The sequence below is a fragment of the Crocuta crocuta genome, unplaced genomic scaffold, assembly GCF_008692635.1.
Source record: "Crocuta crocuta isolate KB4526 unplaced genomic scaffold, BGI_CrCroc_1.0 scaffold44, whole genome shotgun sequence".
Classification (NCBI taxonomy): Eukaryota; Metazoa; Chordata; class Mammalia; order Carnivora; family Hyaenidae; genus Crocuta; species Crocuta crocuta.
In genome coordinates, this window is record NW_027530179.1 from 7,235,195 (window position 1) to 7,251,704 (window position 16,510).

The 16,510-nt window shown below is 46.2% G+C and overlaps 1 long non-coding RNA gene across 3 annotated transcripts; it reads left to right on the forward strand.

The window, feature by feature from the left end:
- The first annotated feature begins 1,232 nt into the window (after nt 1–1,232).
- On the forward strand, nt 1,233–16,311 carry LOC144232216 (uncharacterized). 3 transcript variants are annotated; one of them, XR_013335335.1, is made up of 4 exons: nt 1,233–1,438; nt 2,856–2,974; nt 4,061–4,231; nt 13,370–16,311. It is a non-coding gene; the product is annotated as an uncharacterized LOC144232216 (long non-coding RNA). The 3 variants fall into 3 exon arrangements; XR_013335334.1 differs by lacking the exon at nt 13,370–16,311 and adding an exon at nt 4,769–11,451; XR_013335333.1 differs by lacking the exon at nt 13,370–16,311 and having other exon boundaries at nt 4,061–11,451.
- The last annotated feature ends 199 nt before the right edge of the window (nt 16,312–16,510 follow it).

The following is a 16,510-nucleotide window of genomic DNA, read 5'->3' on the forward strand; positions in this document are numbered from 1 at the left end:
TATGGCTCTGAAGTGTTTTCAGGAACTGAGGACAAGAGACCAAATATGACAAAAGATATTCCCATTGCTCTTATGGTTCATGAAATTTCAAGGACTTTGGGAGCTATGATCCAGAAACTATGGATGAAGTCCAAATATATGTGAGAAATGTATTCCTATTATCTGAATGACAAAACAGATATTTCTTATAATTCACCATATCAGACAATCTAGTGATGCTGCCATTGGTGCCCTGCCCTTGCACTCTTGAAGCCACCCCATCATTGGCACCATGTTATTCCTGGACCCTCAGTGCTTAAACGTCTTCTGTGTCAGCCCTCTCCAAATGGCTCTGCATCTTGTATCACACCTTTAAGATCCAGAATCCTGGGAAGAATCTTGCATTTGGCCAAACTTAGGTCAAGTCACATGCATGGCACGTAGATGCCAGGGAAAAGGGGCAGGAGAACTATCTGCCTCCATACACTGTAGTAGAAGAAGTAGAGCTCTGGACCCTAGTGAGACTCGTGCACTGGAGTATGTCCCCCAGGCGGAGAAGGTATTGGGTGCTGGAGAACCAAGAGATGACAAATATCTGATCTGTTATAGTTACTCCTTGTACTTTTCATGTTTGTGGGCTTCATGCCTCTGCCTAGGCTGGGAGCTCAGGGCTGCACACACCTTGCACACAGGATGGCTGCCTGACAAATGCCTCAGGGCCCATCTGACTTCAGACAGAGCTTGTACAGGCATTGTCTATTTGGACCACTTGCCTTAGAAACCCCTGGGCTGTTGGTTAAAATGTAGATTCCAGAGCTTTCCCAGACTTACCAAATCAGAATCTCTGGGAGGTGGTGCTCAGGCATGTGTATGTTTGCCAGCTTCCTGAGTGATTTAGCCACGTGCCCATACTTGAGAATCATGGTGTGGAGTAAGATTAAAGAAGGCTGGTCATCAGCAAGGTTTGAACTCCATCTTGGAGAACAAACCAAATTTGGATGCATGGTGTCATTCCAGACAGGGGGAATGGCAGAGGTTTGAGGATGTAGTGGTCAGTGGCCAGGGGTGGAATTTTCTGGCGACCTGAGGAAGTGGAGTGGAGTGGATGGGTGGGTCCAGACTTGTTATGGTGGAGAACAGGGAGCTATTGAGTGTTGACCAATGGGCAGTGACGTAATAGCTGCAGGAAGGAAGATGTCACAAGGGCAGTGTTTGCTCTTTTCTCTTCTTCTGCATTTTCCTGAGCTGCTCCCTCTTCACACTTCCCTTCTCAATTGCAAAGTAATAGTCAAGCTTCTCAGGGAACATGGAAGACACCCCTGTGGGGCAACATCCTCCAGCAATGGGAAGAGCCCTGGGACAGGCAGCTCTCAGTGGATGCTGGGAGGGGGATAGGATGAAGGGGAGAGGACTCTGGGGTGGTCATGGCTACTGTTGCTGCTGCTGCTCTGAGCTTCAGGTAAGGAGATGCAGGGGGAGGGATGGAGACAGCTGAAGGGGTACCTGCTAAGAGGGATTTCTCTCACTTCTTTAGGAGGGACTGAATGGGATTGGGGTGTGGGCTAGACACAGGAAAGAGAAGAAAAGGTAAAGGATGCAGTCTGTGCTGGTTAACCTTGTCCCAGCAGGAACTGGGTGATGAAAGAGAATCTGGAGCTTCCTCTAGCGCACCGTGAAGTTAAGAAAATTACACGAAGTGAACTGAACAATCTCTTATCACTGTGCTGATTTCCTGGGAGGTGGAAAGTATAAGATATAGTCTCTCCTTAAAGGGACCAGGCACTGAGGTAGAGGAGGCATTAGTACAAGGGAAAGGTAAATAACAAAAGGGCAAAGTCATAGCATGAAGACAAAAATACTGTGGAAGACCCTTTAGCAAAGTATAGGGAGGTAGTGTGGAAAAGAGGGTTCTGGAATCAGACAGAGCTGGGGTCAAATCCTGTCTCTGCCACTTTCTACATTTGTGACCTTAGGAAGTTCTCCAACCTCTCTGACCCTCAGGGTCCTCATTTGTAAATAGTACCTACTCAATATTTATTTTTAAATGGTACCTATGGGTTGCCCTAAGGGGGGTGCCCTAAGAGTTAAATAGCAGACTGACGTAAAATTCTAATGCACAGTTAGTGCTTAATAAAAGTTATGGTGGATGATGATGGTGGTGGTTGTGGTGGAAACAGATGAGGGTGATCAAGGGTATTGAGTGTTGAAAGGGCAAAGAGATGAGTGCAAGTGGAACTGTTCAGGTAGACTTCCCTCTGGGACTAGAAGGGGTGGATGTGGGTGGAGAGGAGTGGGGGAGAGCAGTCAACCTGGGGACAGCAGAGGCTAGGGTGAAGTACCAGGTGCTGGAAAGCAAGGGCCATGTCTGGGGAAACACAGGTAGAATAGAATATGGGTTGTAAACCTGGCCAAGTTCTCTTTCACTTTTTTTTTTTTTACCATTTTATTATTAAAAATTTCCAGTCTACAATGGAAAGGACAGCCACCATAAACTTATTACCTAGATCAAAACATCCAACCATAATTGATATTTTGCATCACTTGCTCCATATGTGTGTACATTGCTCAGATTTTATAAATATATTAATTATATTTATTAATTATAAATATAAATATATTAATTTATCACACATATTTATAAATATTTATATTATATCACTATATATCACTATATAATTATATATCATATGTGTGTTCATAAAATTGCTGAACCATTTCAAAATAACTTACAGAAATCCTAAATTACTCATAAATGCTTGATGGAGCTACTTACTAATATTTTTGATTTGCGACCTTGTATCTGTGGTGGGGTCTGTGGATGTAAGGATGGTGGAAGGAGCATTTGCTCAGTGAAACACTTTGACTTCTCATTCTAGGATTCCAAGCTGTAGATGAAGAGGAGAAACAAAAGTGGCTGCTAGAATGAAAGACCTTGACCACAGTCTGCTTTTACAGTGTCATGCTCTACTCCTCCAGCCTGAAGGCCTGGCAGCAGGTGAGGAACCAGCGCCCCCCAGAGACAGTGGTGGGCTCCAACACTTAGAAACAAAGACCTAGGGGTGCCTGGGTGGCTCCGTCGGTTAAGGTTAAGTGTCAGACTTGGCTCAGGTCATGATCTTGTGATTCGTGAGTTCGAGCCCCACAATGGGCTCTGTGCTGACAGCTCAGAGAGTGGAGCTTGCTTTGGATTCTGTGTCTCCCTTTCTCTCTGCCCCTCCCCCATTCATATGTACTCTGTGTGTGTCCCTCTGTCTCAAAAAAAAAAAGTTAAACAACAACAACAACAAAGAAACAAAGACCCAAACTGGCCCAGTCCAGGGATACCTGTTGAAGGTTGTCCCATGGAACCCATATTCAAGGTCACAGCAGCAGAGTTCTGGTGGCAAGACTTGGGGCTGTACCGGTACATGATTGACCTCAGAACCCCCATGTCCTGTCCAAATGAATTTGTCTGATACAGTGCAAAGGTCAGAAGCAGCAGACCCTGGACAGGGAAGGAAGGTTTTTTTTTGGAGGCTGACCTCAGCCACAGGCTGGGAGGGCTGCTTTGGACAAGTGGCACAGAGTAACCGGAAAAGCTCCAGACCTGAAATCAGTGCACCTAGGTCTTCCATGCTCACTCTGCGCGTTTGCAAAAGTCCTACCTAGCTTCTCTCTTGGCCTCAGCTTTTTCACCTGTCAGGAAAATTGGGTTAGGTGATCTCAAAAATTCTCTTACTCTACATCAGAGAACCTGCTAGAGGAACCAGACACCTGAGCATCGACTTTGTGCCAAGCACTTGGTTCATTCATCTCCCTTCTGTGAAATAGGCACTGCTGTTCCCGTGGTACAAGGAAGGGAGGCTCCAAGAAGTTAGGTTACTTGCTGTGTCTTTCAGCGGGTACTTGGTGCAGCTGGGATTTTACACAGACCCACCTTGATTATGTGGTTCTTGGTGAATCCTCAAAATTGGTCCAATTTGCCAGTAGAAAGCTGCCCCCTCTCTCAAGGGATTTAAAAGGTAGCAGATGTGAGGGATACATTCTAGAGAGCAAAATGAAAGGCCTTTCACTGACCTTGAGTTGCTTTTCATTGGTGGAGGCATGACCAGTTTATTGGAAAGCCTGTCAACCCACGTGGGGACACAGAGCTGGAAAGAGCCAACACTTCTTCCTCAAGCTTCTTAAGAAACCTTCTCCTTTGGAGCCATTGAGTTGGAGGGGCCTCCACCCCACGGGACACTGCTGGTCCACATCCTACTAACCCCAATATGTGAGTATCAGGAGAGGGTTGGGCTTAAATTGGACTTTGAAATATCTGGAAATAAAGAGCTGACCATGCAAACTGATGGGTCTGTAGACAGGACGGAGGGAAGCTATTGAGCCCTAGTCAGAATATGGTCATTCCCCAGCACTTTAGAAACACCCAGTGACACCCAGTAATTAACCAGCTGGTTATAAAGGATTTATGTGGTCAGTTAAGGGGTTCCATTGCCCTCTAGTCAGGGGCATCTTTTTTTATTATTAAATTTTTAAAGTTTATTTTTGTTTATTTTTTAGAGAGATAGAGAGCAAGCAGGGGAGGGGCAGAGAGAGAGGGAGACAGAATCCCAAGCAGGCTCCACACTGTCAGCGCAGAGCCTGACTCGGGGCTCGAACTCACGAACTATGAGATCATGACCTGAGCTGAAGTCAAGAGTCAGACACTTAACCAACTGAGCCACCCAGGTGCCCCAGGGACATTTTATTAATTTGATCTTAGTGTCTGGATTCTGTGGAAGCACTAACTAACACCTTGCTCTTTACCCAGGGAGGTGGGGGCTGTCGCAGGATGAGGGGAAGTATGCAGTCCCAATTCCCATTCTTCTGTGCCCTGAACATCCTCGGTGACCCTGAGCAAGTCCCTCACCCCCTTCTGGCTTTCCCCACTGTGACATTCAATGGCTCTAATTCTCTGGGTTCTTCTGTATTTATTGGGTTCAGAGGAACAAAGGCTTTATGTTTTACACTTGGCAGAGTTTGCCCACCCCAGTAACCAGCAGATGGCATGGGCCCACGAGGTCTGAATCCATCCTGCCGCCTGGTTCCTTTACTGAAATCTTAATAAAGACAACAACAACAACAAAAATAACCAAGAATGACTGAGCCAAGACTCTTGCATGAGAAGTGTATCAAGTTTAATACAGGATAAATGTAAACATAATTATTTTCATCAAGCCTCAAAAGATGCTGTGGCAGACTGATAGTAGCTTTACCCAGTAATTGGAGACACCTTTAGACTAATGTGGCTACAGAAACAGAGTCTAGTACAGATTGCTCCTACCTGAAGGAATTATTAGTTTCTCAGGGGAAACAAAATGTAGTCCTCTTTTTCGGAGGACTGGGTTTGTACCGAGAGGTAGTAAGGGACTGATTTTTAGTTAAACCAAATAGACAGAAGAAGGTTTCTTTCTGGGGTGGGTTGAGCATGCCCAGAGATAAATGGACTTTCCCTCAGTGGAATGTGGGGAGTCCTTTCTTCTTCTTGACTTTTTCTTCTTCAGTTTTCCAAGTGAGGGAGGGCATGGCAGTTGCCAACCATAGAAAGAAATTTAATGTATTGAGGGGGGATTATTTGGAGGCAGTAATGTTGTCCACCCAACCCCACGCAGGAAGGAGGCCTGAAATGGGAGTTTAAGAGGAGAGAAGGTGGGCTGTGGAAGGCAGGAGGGAGGCTGCCCGCCTCATGGGCATGCTCCATGTTGGGTCAGAAGCAAGAGCAGAATGACTCTTGTGGCAGATGAGCAGGTCACGCGATGGTGATGGGCTGGGAGGGTGTGGGTGCTGAGAGCTGAAAGACCCCAATGGCTGAGACCAGCTAGATGTCACCGGCATACATAGGAATGGAGTCAGGAAATGTGGGTCCCAGTGCTGGTTCTGTGTGCTGAGTGACCTTGGGCACTCCCTGCCATTCTGTTCTTTGGGGGTTGGGCTGAATGCAACAGAATACATCTTTGCAGATGAACCTTTGACCTGCTAGGACCTTGTGAGTGTTTCCCTCCCAAACAGTCTAGTCCCATGGCAATGCACTTGGGAGAGGGCCGCTCAGCATGTAGGAGAAGAAGGTCCTTCTCTGGCTCGGATTGAGTTGGCTGGGTTGTGCAGATAGGCTGGCGAGCTCAGGATATGTTGACCCATTCTCATCAAGCATTATCTGGGCACCCAGTAGGAATTCAGTGTCAATCAAGGCTCAGAAGGCTTTTTATCCCTTCTAGTAAATGGTACTAGCCAAGAGAACCAACAAAGGCAATCTGGATCCAGGGTAAGTTGTGTCTGAATGAGGGTTGCTACGTGGAAACCAAAGCAAAGCAGTGTAAGGGCTTAGCTCGGGCCCTCAGCTAAGGCCCCATATGTGGACTCTGTAGAGCCAGGCTGGACCACATGGAAGACCTTCTCCTGCTCCAGGAGGGCCGAAGGAGTCCTGAACCCTAGCAGGCAGAATGACCTTTGCTTCTATTTCTATCCTGAAGCCCCAATGCAAGCCTTGAATGCTCTCACTTCAAGGCAGCAATGTCCCATCCACCATCCCCAGAGGAGAGGAACCAGGGGTTGGGGGGCTAAGAACATACAGGTACATTATGTCCCTGCTAACAATGCACCACCTGGAAAATGTGGTCCAGATGCAATGGAATCTGAGTAATCAAGAGCCTCTTCCTTGGAGTCAAAGGAATTATATCAACAGAAGTCCGTCCTTATCTTACTTGTTGGGGAGTAGGGGTCAGAGGTGGGTATCAGAGAACACTACCTGGAGGAGGAGAAACGTTGAAGGCACAAAGGGGGTGGTATTCTATGTCAGGGGCAAGTGGTGGGAACACATGCACAGGGTGTGCTGCCTACAGAGGTAGGCAGTTGGGCTGAGTGGTGAGGAGAGGGTAAAGTTAATGCAGGACCATGAATTCAAATGGCAGAGACCTTCGAAAGCCATGCAGTCATACGAACTCTGTTCCAAAAACAATGGGGAGCACAAAGGGCTTTCCCTAGATCCCCTGAGGGGTGAGTGAGGGTCTCGGTGCAGAGTGACGCAGCAGCTGTGGGGGAGGTCTGGAGAAGGAAGGTGTTAGGGGCAGGAGACCAGGTAGATTCCTTTGGGGTGAGAGCCAGGGTTAAGACCCTGGTAAAAGAAGAGGTCTTGTCTTCAAAGAATTGAGAACCCTTGTGTGGCTGCTCCCATGGCCAGGAGCAGGCAGATCCCCACCCTTTTGGACTCTAGGGGGGGTCAAACTTAGGATTCTAGTGCTCGCCCTTTCCAAGGACCTGCCAGTGCTGGCAATTGTTCCGGCATGTGGATTCATCCTGTTCTCAGATCTGTTTGCTTCTGTCCAGAAAGCCTGGGGCTCAGGTGAGTGAGGGCCAGGGACAGGCTTGGATGGAAATGAATGAGATGAATGAGTAGACACAGGCATCAGCTGCAGACGCGGGTTTAGAGATTCCCAGGGCTTCCCCAGAATGCGTCTCCTGACTTTCCTTGCTTCTGTCCTTAGAAATCTTTGGAGAGGAGGCAGGGCCCACCCCTAGGGGTGACGTGAATGGGGTGGGGTTGGCTCCCAGGATGGGATAGAAAGAGCAGGGTGAGTATTTTTGCTACTGGCAATTCAGTCTTTCCTTCAGAGGAGGAAGGAAGACTCAGACCAGGGCTGACATGGATGTACCATTTTCAAATACTGTTCATTTCTGTCCCTTCTCAGGAAAGGCAGCCTCCTAAACTGTCTCAAGGACACAGCTTCCCAGGGAAGCAGACTCAACCTTCCAGGAGCTGGCGGGCATGCCTTCCTCCCCTAACAAATACCACACTCCACTCTGTTCAGTGGTAAATAAGAGGCTTTCTGAACTTCTTTTGTGAGATCTCTGCCCAGCCCCTCTCTTACCCAGAGGGAGAAAAGCGGTACCAGGTGGGAGAGCATGGAGGGCTGGGTGCAAAGAAATCCAGGAGGAGTCATCAAGATCAAGGTCATGGCAATTAATTTCTGTATTAAGTACAACAACTGGGACTCACAAAGTATAATTCAGATGACACTTATATTTGTTCTCTTACTGCCATCCAGCCTTGCTCTGCTAGGGACCTCACTGGCCCCCTGGTAAAACCTATGGTGAGACCATCACTCTCCTGGGCATAAAAAAAAATAGACTTTATTTCTGAGAGCAGTTTTAGGTTCCCAGCAAAACTGAGTAGACAGTACAGTGTTATGCTATAACTTCTGTCTTCCCACCCCCACATGCACAGCCTCCTCCGCCATGGACATCCTGTCCCTGAGTGGTACATTTGTTAGAATCAATGAGTCTGCACTGACACATCAGTGTCACCCAAAGCCCATAGTTCACCTTAGGGCTCACGCTTGGTGTTGTCCATGCTGTGGGTTCGGAAAAATGTGCACTGACGTATACCCACAGCTGGAATATCATACTCCCTTAAAGCCCCTCTGTGTTCTGCCTATTCATCAATATCCTTTTGGGCATTTCTAAGCAATACAAACTTTACTCCCAAACCAGCTTATGTTCAGTGTTGGGGTGTGGGGGTGTGGAAGGGTTCCATTTAAAACAAAATCTTCTCCAGTTCCTCTAGATTCTCTCTTCCCTGTCAGAGGGAGAAAAGGGTACAGGTAGGCTTTTCTTTCTTCCCTCCGCCACCATCTCCACATCCTGCTGCAGCTTCTAATGCCTCCCTTTCCCAGGGCTGGAGCAGTGGGAGGGAAGAGGAAGGGAGCAGGGAAGGTCTTACTTGTTGCTGCTGCCCTGAGGGTCAGTGTGCTTAAAGCTGACTTTGTCTCTTAGGGAACCACTTGGACTTATCCGAGTAGCCCCATCTTGCACCTGCATTTTCTTTGACACATGCAATTGCGTTTCACTTTTGACTGGTTGCATCCCTCAGCCTCCAAGCATTAGGCAGTGAGGGGAACAGAATATACCACCTGAAAATATATCTCTCTGGCACAAGAATTATTTTGAGAAACAGCAGACACAGAAGAAGCTCTGAAGGCAGAGTGGAAGTTAACCTTTTGTGAGAGAAGTTAACATTTATGAAGGAAATCCCCGTTAGTAAGGTTATCTCCCTTTCTGTACCAGGACAAAAGGATGAGTAAATCATAGGAGAATCTTATCAGTGGAGAAGGAACCGGTTGAAATCTTCAAAACAAACCTTAACTCTTGTTACTATGCTTTTCTTTGAATGAAAACAGTTTGAATGATAACAGTTTCCCCATACCCATCTTTTCTCTATAGCTGAAGACAGAAGTTAAGCTGGAGTTCTTTTTTTAAAATTTTTTATGTTTTTATTTTATTTTGAGAGAGTGTGAGCGGAGGGAGGGGCAGAGAGAGAGGGAGACACAGAATCGGAAGCGGGCTCCAGGCTCTGAGCTGTTGGCACAGAGCCTGATGCAGAGCTAGAACTCACGGACTGTGAGATCATGACCTGAGCCTAAGCCGGATGCTTAACTGACCACCAAGGCATCGCTAAGCTGGAATTATGAGTTACCTTGGGGAGTTACTCAGTTTTTCTCCTGGGTATCTCCCCTGTATACATGAGGTCTAGATGTGAATAAACTTCTGCTTGTTTTCCTCTTGTTAATCTGTCCTTTATTACAGAGGTCTCAACCAAGAACCCAGAAGGGTAGAGGGAAAATTATTTTCCTCACCTACATCTGTCAACCTCTAGCTTCCTTCCATGGAGCCTGTTTACCTCCAGGCAGCCTTTTTGGACAGGATCCATGACAACCCACACTGGGGGTCTCGTACATGTGCAACTCACATCTGGTCACGGAGCCCTGGTGGGCTGCCACAGAACCACCTGTTCTTCACCCTGCCATTGGGACGTCTAGCCACTGAAGTCTCTGTCCATTACAATTCTTAAACCGGAGTCAGGCACCAGTCCGCTATGTCTCCCAAAGTGCAGAAGACATTTAGGCTCTCCAAGTTGTGACCTTGAAGCCCTCTCCTTAGGCTTGAGGTAAGGGGCAGACATCCACTCCCCTCCACCCCCAGGGTCATAAGACACCCAAACTGTCTCTAAAAATCCTCTCCTAATCCTCATAATCCTCACAAATGTATACCCTCAGTGTGGGTGAGACTTGGATACCATTTTGTACGTGTTGCACACTGGCCTGCCCCACTTCAGAATATGGCATCTATTTTCTCGGGACTTGCGTCAGTCATATTTAGTTGCAGACAACTAAATCCAATCTGCCTATTTTATGCAGGGAGGTATTTTTAAAAACTAGATAGTGAATGGTTTACCATGTCAGATCCTACTATGAGCCACTGGGAATGACTCTCAAAGCCACACCATGGTGGGAGGCTGTTAAAAAGGCCACTGCTCCTGTCACAGTCGGGACCCTGAGGAATCAGAAAACTTCCCAAACCAGGAAGCTGCCAGCACAGCTTCTGGTTCCAGAATCACCCCATCTCAACCACAATCCACACCAACGAAATGAATGCCTTTCCTCCAACCTTAAGTCTCACGCAAATGCATTTGATTGGTGGGGCCTAAATTATATCTGGAGCCCTAGCTGCTGGAAAGTCTGAGAAAGGATTGTGCAGACCTTTCACTATATGGAAAGGCCCACGAGAAGGAGGTAGGAATGGTCCACAGCATTTGCCCAAACAATCTCAGTCAAAACTAAGATGGAAATAGTGCAAGTTTGAAAGGTCTTTGTTTTGTTTTTTATTGTCCATGAAAAACAAATACAAATACACATTATTTGTTGGTTACAGCAAATATACCCTTTTGTCCCTTATGAAGTTATGTTATAATAACAAGTGCCTATTTACCAAAAGCAATATATTGGGCATTATAATGTGCTCTATATCATCCCAAAGACATAAAATGATACAAACACAGAGAATTCCTATTTTTTCCTGTTTCAAAATCTAGGGTACTTTTCTAGAAAACCTCTGTATTTAAGAAAATGACTCCTCTTTCCCATCACTTTACTTCAATCCTGAGATACCAACATGATCATTCAGTGACATTTGGAAAATTCAGGTTCCATGGCAGTCACGTAAGTGAAAATTGCTCCATTTTAGCATTCTATAAACAAACTTTTCAAAATCTCACAAAATCAGGACTGATTACAGTTGGAACCAAAGGCAGATCTGTTTGGAGAGGAGCTGATCTTCAAGAACCAGATTCCTCTTTGGGGCTTGAAGGGAAACTTTGCCTGATTGTGTAGAGAATGGTACCATTGCAGGACTGGGCCCTTCTACAGACTAAATCTGAGTCTACTGTCCTTACCCATTTCCCGTACCCAGGCTTCCCAGCCCAGTCCTTCCTCCTACTTGAACATCCCCACTCCTACTAACTGAGATTTGGGGTAAGTCTATTCTTGTTCCAGGCTGGACCTACTTCCTCTCATTTATGTTAGGAAGGAACAGCTACCTACATGATAGAAGAGAAGGCCAATGGCAAGCAGAATGTGAACATGCTTTGTTTTCACCTTTTTAAAAGTTTATTTATTTATTTTAGTTGGGGGGGGGAAGAGAGAGAGAGAGAGAGAGAACATGTGCACGAGTTGGGGAGGGACAGAGGGAGAGGGAGAGAAGAGAGAATCCCAAGCAGGCTCTGTGCTGTTAGCNAGGGGGAAGAGAGAGAGAGAGAGAACATGTGCACGAGTTGGGGAGGGACAGAGGGAGAAGGAGAGAAGAGAGAATCCCAAGCAGGCTCTGTGCTGTTAGCACTGAGTCTGATGGGGAGGTTTGAACTCATGAACCAAGAGATCATGACCAGAGCCAAAAATCAAAAGTCAGACGCTTAACCAACTGAGCCACCCAGGTGCCCCCATACTTTATACATATTTCATTCTATATTATAATAGAATGTAATGTGCACTTTAGTGAAAAAATGCATTGTGTTTAGCACACTCTTCCTTGTGTTCTCTGATTCGGATTCTGTGGGAGCTATTTTATAGTTTTATGAGTTGTGGGTAAGTGACAGACAGGCAGATTCTGTCATTTTCTTCCGTCCCCTGCTGTGGGGGGAAAATAAACACCAAATTGGTTTGTTTCCCCATATAATTCAATATAATTCAACATCACTTTTCTCCATATAAATGTATGCTTCTTGACTTCCTTTTCTAACTGGTTCTAACATCTGCCTGGTTCAGTCACTGAATATGAGTTTAAAAGAAACTTTAATGCAAGTTTATTGTTATTTCTGTTTTTAATATTTATTTACTTATTTATTTGGAGAGAGAAAAAGTACATGTGTACTGTGTGGGTAAGCAGGGGAGGGGCGGAGAGAGAGAATACCAAGCATGCTCTGCGAGGTCAGTGCAGAGCCCCACATGGGACTGGATATCATGAACTGTGAGATCATGACCTGAGCCGAAATCCAGAGCTGGACGCTTAACTGACTGAGTCAGCCAGGTGCCCCATTGGGTGTTTATTTTTAACTATGTGAAAGTCAGCATTTAACCTTTTTTTGAAAACTGTAACTCTATTTATAAATGTTGCTCGATATTTTTCTTCTGACACTGTCCTTGTTACTCTACATAAATCTATATCTTTGATTTTATTTTTTACTGCTGCATATGATTCCTTGTAAGTGTTGAATTTTACTTTTCCGAATTTTACTTCTATTGTCCCTCATGATGAACACCTAAGTTGCGTTAGCAGCTGACTATAAAAAATAAACAAACAAGCAAAACTCCAGAAAAACAAAAACCAATTTAAAAGAAGCATCCCTATCATCTTCCTAGAGGATCCATATAAGACTTTTCTAGAACACATAGCCAGGTGCTATAAGCCAAACAGACCATAGCTTCAGAAACACACCCATTTGTGTCGTCACCTGATTACCACATGGGTCCTCTGTGATTTGGGGGGAAAGGGTCTAACCAACACATGGTGTTGGTCTATTGGATAGTAACCTGGGGGGAAAAAGACTTTTACCCTTCTCTCACACCATACACAAAATTAACCAAAATGGAACATAGTCTTAAATATGAAAGGTATAAACAATAAAGCTTCTAGAAAAAAAAACAGAGAAATATGACCTTGGAGTAGGCAATGTTTCCTAAACAGGACACGAACTATAGTAACCATGATAGAGCATACATTCAGGAGTTGGACACTGAGTGTATGATAATCATACATTCATTCCACGTGGAAGTTCCAGAAATTTCTCACATTTTCACCAATACTGAATCTTATTCAATTTCCTAGTTGCTGCCAGTCTGCTGAGTACAAAGTGACAGCTCAGTGTTTTCACATGAGTGTTTCTCTGACAACTAATGAGGTCAAACATCGATTCGTGGGCTTCTTAGGCATTTGGATTTTACTGCTAACATTTTCTTCTGATCATCTTGCTGTTGAACTTCCTTTCTTCTGCTTGCTGATTCTTTAAAAAAAATTTTTTTTAAATGTTTATTTATTTTTGAGACAGAGCACGAGCAGGGAAGGGGCAGAGAGAGAGGGAGACACAGCATCCAAAGCAAGGATCCAGGCTCCGAGATGTCAGCACAGAGCCCGACGCGGGGCTCAAACTCACAGCCTTGAGATCATGACCTGAGCTGAAGTTGGAAGCTCAACCGATTGGGCCACCCAGGTGCCTCATCTTCTGCTTGCTGATTCTTAATAATCTTGGTTCATTTAGTTATTCATTAATGGTAGTTGTAGACACTGCAAATAGCTTCCCTCAGGGTCTCATCTGTTACTTGGCAACACACATCTGACCAGGCCCAGGCCCAAGCCTCAGTGATTTGGTGCTGAAGATACAATGAGTCATTTTTCGATTTAGACAGTCTGTTACTTACATTGGCAGTGAAAGGAAGATCAGCCAAATGTTCCGGCTTCCTGGGGTCTTTGTCTCAAACACCAAAACAAGAGGGGTCAGAGAACTGCCCCGAGCTGTGTGATACCCCAATGCTGAGGAGCCCATTGGCGACTGCCTCTCATGGGTCTTATGTTCTGTGGCTCCGTTCTGATGGGGTCAGTAGAACGCTTCTTCCCTTATCACAACACGGGAGGTGATGGGAAACTGTCTTCCAGGCGATCAGGCGGTGAGTGGCCCGTGTTCACCGACATTCTCCCTCATTCCAGGAAGAGACAAGTGCGTCTGTCCCCACTCTGAGTAGCCATAGTTCAAACCTTTACCTGCACAGCTCCCGTGGCTGCAGGCAGGAGGCCTGCGTCCACAGAGAGCTGCTCGCCGACGTTACTTTTGCCCATAATAGCCTTTGCGTGACAAGTAAATGTTTATGCTGTGTGCTTAAACTATTTATAACTACAGGCCGCCTTCGCCACCTTCACCACATCTTACCGTCTACATTAATGTGCCTTTGCTATTCCACTGTTGTGGTTACTATTACCTGACTTTTCCAGGCATTTTCTTGCCCAGGCAAATGGTTTCATTGTTCACTGTAAAACTTCCTGGAAGATCCAGTGACTCTTCAATGGCAAACATCAAGAGGTCGTTTGCACCCAAAGATTCTTTGAATTCCTGCCTCAACCCCCTCGCCTTTTTGTTCCTAACCAATCCTGGATTGTTGTACTGCCCTGGTCTCCAGTCCTGGTGCAGCCCCTACTATGCAAAGCCTGCCTTGAACGTAACTTCTCAATAAATTCTGACCTTGCCTGCCTCTAAGATGCTGCCCGCAGCTCTGCCGAGGCGGTGTTCTCCCTGACCGCCACCAGCAATAAACTCAGCTTTCTCTTCTCTGCAGATCGTGTTGCTGATATTTGGGAAGCCAGCCCGGCGGGCGACGATGTGATTAAATCTACCCATTTTCCCTTTATGACTTGGGTTTGATGATCTTATTTAAGATGTATGTCCCAATCTGCAGCATGATAATATTTTGAATACTGTCTCTTAGAAAATGTGCAAAGACATTCTCGTACGTGATCTTCTATTAGCTTTATAGTTACGACTTTCACAAACACCACACAACAAAGAAATCTGCCCCTTATTAGGGGCACAGGGTGTTGTTGAAGTTGACCTCAGTCATTGAACGCTGTGCTAATACTCTAGCCATTAACTACACATGCCTGTTTACGGTTAAGTTAATTAAATTAAACGAAAAATAAAAATTCAGTTCCTCAGCGGCAGCTGCCACATGTCAGATGCTCAAGGACCACACGTGGCTATTGGCTACGGGGCTGTGCCAGAAGATTTGGGACATTTGCACCACAGCAGGAAATTCTGTCAGACAACCCTGCTCTCAAGCTTTTTCTTTCAACAGAACCAGTGGGCTAACCAAGATTCCAGTTCCCTGTTATAAATTTAGCTTCTTATTAATACAGATTGAAACTTTTTATAGCACATGCTACTTTTACACCTGGGTAGTTTGATTTATAGTTTCCATTCAATTAAAGCAGTAAAAAGAGACTCACACTTTTAATTTTTCATTCTCAAAGAAATGGCTCGTATTATTTTTGTGCCTCAATCTTTCCCCCTTTTCCCCCCTGAGTCTCCCCCAATGCCACCTTGTCCTTGGGTCTGCAAGGGCAAGTATAGCCCATTTGGAGGAGGGACAATGTGGACAAGCTGCCAGAAGCCGGGGTGGATGAGGGCGGCTCAGCAGTGAGCCAAGTGTGTGTTGGAGGTTAGGTTCAAATGCACAGCTCAGCTGGGAAACCTCCATGGGAACCTGGACAAGTCGCTGGCCTGCTTTGTACAAGCGCAGCCTCCACAACAAGGGGCTGGAGATGTGCTCTGTGGTCCCTTCCCCAGCAGCTCAAGGCTCATGTGCAGACGATGCCACAGGATCGAACAAATCGGGGCTGATCTGGTAAATGAAAAAAGCTGCCTGGCCTTCAGGGGACTCATCTGTCTGGAGAGGAACGAAGTGTACGGTAGTGACAGAACACAGCACAGGGTCAGGTACCGTTGTGAGCAGCCAGACACTGCGTACAGGGAGTGGGGTGGTGGCTGCAGGCCAGAGTCCCCCGCACCAGCTTCTTGCAAGAGGATCCCCTTGTGGCCCGATACCTGTGAGGCTAGTTGGGGAGCCGCCCTGGGAGGCATTCAGCATGGTTTAGGGAGGACCAGCATGGCGGTCAGGACTAAGGCTCTGGGACACACTGGGAGCTAGAGACAGGGGTGGTTGTGCACTGTAGGGTCACGGAGAGTTACTTTACACTTGACCACTTGATTTTGTTGCTCAGTTCGTTCCAATGTTGGCTACCTTTTCTTCTGCACATCTCACACACCCATTGTTAAAATGAAAGACTTTTTCGGGGCGCCCGGGTGGCTTAGTCGGTTAAGCGTCCGACTTTCGCTCAGGTCATTATCTCGCGGTTCGTGGGTTCGAGCCCTGCATCGGGCTCTGTGCTGACTGCCAGCTCAGAGCCTGGAGCCTGTTTCAGAGTCTGTGACTCCCTCTCTCTCTGACCCTCCCCTGCTCACGCTGTCTCTCTCTCTCTCTCCTAGAAATAAATAAAACATTAAAAAAAATTTTAAATGAAAGACTTTTTCATCTTTCACCCACTCAAGTATTCTTCCAAACAACGTTGACGGAGCACCTTTAGGGAAAGAGAGATGAAGACATGGAGCTGGTGCTGAGCTCCCCTCCTTGGACCCATCCCT